Source organism: Berghia stephanieae, chromosome 2 (genome assembly GCF_034508935.2).
Source record: "Berghia stephanieae isolate SIO BIC M18660-M18661 chromosome 2, UCSD_Bste_1.3, whole genome shotgun sequence".
Lineage (NCBI taxonomy): Eukaryota > Metazoa > Mollusca > Gastropoda > Nudibranchia > Aeolidiidae > Berghia > Berghia stephanieae.
The window spans coordinates 62,393,561-62,397,334 of record NC_088361.1 but is presented as its reverse complement, the minus strand read 5'-3'; the positions used below and the strand labels follow the sequence as shown (position 1 = coordinate 62,397,334).

The 3,774-nt window shown below is 35.6% G+C and overlaps 1 protein-coding gene across 1 annotated transcript in view; it reads right to left on the bottom strand.

Annotated features, from left to right (window-relative positions):
* Positions 1 to 411: 411 nt before the first annotated feature.
* The window catches only part of LOC144965294 (uncharacterized), a 15,731-nt gene continuing 12,368 nt past the window's right edge, over positions 412 to 3,774 (bottom strand). Inside the window, exon 2 of the mRNA XM_078900497.1 lies at positions 412 to 3,774. This exon is cut by the window's right edge and continues 937 nt beyond it. The gene's annotated coding sequence lies outside the window, so the exon portion shown is untranslated.

Below are 3,774 nucleotides of genomic sequence, written 5' to 3'. Positions count from 1 at the left end.
TCTACCCCTTAACCGATTCCGATTTCGTTATCTCTGAGTAAAAGACAATTTCAAAAATATTTACATTATACTTCAATTTTCAAAAATCTAATTTTAGTGAAATTGAATGTTTGGTAAATTGACGTCACATTACGCGTTACTATTTAGGAAGAGGGGTAGAGTAATATTATTTTTTACCTTGTAACTCCACTCTCCGAATGACCATTTTCTAGTATATATTATAAGCAAAACATGAGCAGGTCCGTCACTTTGATGCTGAGATTTGATTTATCCATCGGCTATCGAATTATCTAGGATTTTTGTTGTTGTTGGCGCTTCTATGACCTAGAAAGTATTGCCAACGCAAAAACATTTCTATTAAAGAAAAACCCAACAAACTCTTTTTATAATTCAATTTTTCGAACAATTACATTAACTTTCTTCCATTCCAATTTATTTTCTTTACGTATATAAATGAACAAAAATGAAATAAAAGTGGAAATATTTGGAAACAAAATATGAACTGAGGAAAGCCTAAAAGGATGTTGAATTTCTGAAAATAGAACTCTCCAGTAATTCAATAACACCTCCAATAATAGCATTTATAACTGTCATTTGAGCGAGATTGTGCATTTGAAAAAATACGCTTTATTATAAATACGACGAATGAAATAGTCTGATGTCACGTCGCCCAGCAACGTGGTTCTAAACAAATTGGTACTTTTTATCTTCATGCTGGCAAGAACTTTTCATATGTCATGTGATCAGAATGTATAAAAGTCAAAACATGATCATATTTATAATGTTTTTCTCCTCTGGATACACTTTTATGCTCGTCGGAGAAACATTTCATAAGGGCGTCCGCCATTGTTCCGATAGTTTAGAGCCAGTTACTTAGTTACCATGCGTCATTACGAGGGAAGTGATGTCATGACTGTTGAAGCGTATTGTCTCACAACAATGCTGCCGTAGTTTTTTTTAAAACACAGTTGCTATATTCAATGCTAACCAAAATGGCACATACTGTGTTCTTTAACTCACTCAATCCTAGGGATTTTTGCTACTTTTCAAAATTGGAAAAAAAGAATGTATAAAAAATGAGCATGTGCACAGATATTTTTATTCAACTATCATTAACACGTAAAATCTAAAAACATTACCTTTGATACTACACCTATAATTCGTCTCAGAAAAAATGTAATAAATAGGCATGGGGTAAAAGTAACCCGGGTAAACTACGGATATAGTCGGTGTTAGGGTTGAGTGAGTTAAAAAAAAAAAAGAATCAAACGACAGAATGTGTCATAAACAATCTGATATGATTAACAAGATTTAATTGATAAAGGATCCGTTTTCTTGTTATTGAGACGAAACATTGATGACAGGAAGTTTACTTCGTCGCTATTTTCGTAAGGGTCAGGCGACTATGAAAATTATCAAATAAATACTGGATGGCTGATGATTATCGTAAACTCATATTATGTGACTCCCCACCTCAAACCGGTATTATGTCGGAAAGATTTATGTGCTAAAATTGAATTTATGGTGAAAAATATGAAGCCTGGATTACTTTTATACGTTTTATTGGGGACAATGGAAACATGGATTACTTTTATAAGTTTTATTGAGGACAATGGAAACATGGATTACATTTATAAGTTTTATTGAGGACAATGGAAACTTGGATTACTTTTAAACGTTTTATTGAGTGCAATGGAAACTTGGATTACTTTTATACGTTTTATTGAGGACAATGAATATTGTTTCTTACATGGATGAAAACTGGACGTTCACATTTCTGGTTATGTGAACTTTAACATCACTTTTTGGCATTTAGTTCATCCCGACATAATACCGCTTTGAGACGGTGGGTCACATATTCTATGGACTTAATTTTATTTCTTGGACAGTTAACACACAGTGCGTCAACCATCAAAGGTGTGATATGTATAATATATGGATATCTAGCATGATGAGTTATAATGGGCAATAAATAAGAGATCATAATCTTTTTTTAAAAGGGACGGGGTGGTTGTTTTTCGCAGATCATTCAACTCACACGCAAATGAACCCGATTCGATTTCGCGTACAATCACATCACATCCGTATTATAGCGTCTTTCAACGGTTTCACAATGCTCCAGTGGTGTTGTTTTTTTCTTTTTCTAGTGCCTACAAGGAACACAACTTTTATTATCATAAAGTGTAAATCGTCTGCTAGGCGCCTTTTTTAAAACGAGCACTTTAACAAATAAATACGTCATTTCCTAAATATTATAGTCCTAATACACATTCACCATCAGTCACTGAGTTTGCTGGCCTTTGACTTCCCCTTGTCGACTGCTAGTGGGGTCATTTGCTGTTTAGCCTATCATCCCTAAAACTATAATATCTTATTTTCCCTTCCATTTTATTGTTTCTTTGGCCTATAATGAGATTATTAATTTGGTTTTGTAAGGGCCGTGCTTTGCGTAATGAGGAGACATTCAGATGGGTGCTGTTTTCTACGAGAGACATGTTTTCCCCTGCAAATCATCTCGCCGTCATGCGTATAGAGTGCACCTCTCTTTGCACGATCATGTGGTTATTATTGGAAATTTCCAAGTTGTCTCAAACCAGATGCATGGAAAGATTGCGCTTGGAATAAATGGTCTCTAACTTTTTCTCAAGCGCATTTACGTGGTGCTCTACAGTCTTTTGATTTTCCCATTATCCTCCTTTTTACTGGTGCTGGGCTGGACGAAAAGCCTCTAAAAAGACACTTGAATCAAATGTAGAGAGTGTGGTGTATTTTTTCCCAGGAGATAAACCGCTGGGGTCGACCAAACGCACTGAGGACTGAGATTCAAATACAAGCCGGTGGCTCTTGTGTACTTATTAACTTCCACGACTTTGAAAGACGCAGGGGTCATAGCATCGAGATGGAGGCCTTTTTTGGAATGATCAGGTCTCTTAAGGAGGAGACATCGTCTTTTTGGTGCAGTGGAGAACACTTTTCACCGGGTTCCAAACCAACAAAAGAAGGAGGTGATGAATTGTAGGTTAAAGCATGGTACATAAGTGTGTATTGGCTTTATCCGAGAAAACCATGGTATTGTAGTAAAGTGTAAGTAACCCATCAGATGATGCTGATGCTGCTCCGGCCTGAATTTTGGGATAATTGCCACCTGTTCAGTCACTAGTCACACTTTTTACGGAAATACACGCTGTTGACTTCGAATGTAATATAAAGACTCGACAACGATATGAAATATAAACAATGGTTTTCAAGTACTAAACTCAACTTTCACAACTCACTACGATTTTAATCCCATTCAGAGTTGTCTCATTCCAAGACATGAGAAGAGAAACACGCAGAAAAAGGACAACATTCAATATAGAGAATTCCATCAACAACTCCTACATTTACAGCATACAATATAAATGATGTAAAAATTATATATGAAAATTGACGGACTCCTTTTTTTCATTCGTTATCTCAGTGATTTGTCCCTTGTTTACGATGACCTACGTGTAGGTAAAGTCGGAAGTCGGAAGATTGAGGATGTCTCAGAAACACTCGGCCGCATTTATCTAGCCAATCAAAAGGCTATTTTTACAATTTTATTGCATTGTGCTTGGTTGATAGAAACGAAAGTAGGGAACATTGTTGGGGTCGACCACTTGCAAGAATTTATTGAGAAGCTTTATTCTTTCGACTGTGCCCCAACAATTAATACAAGAACAATAATATTTTTTCTAGTTCAGTATTTCAATTTCTTGACCTAGACATAATAATCAATCAATAAACACACAG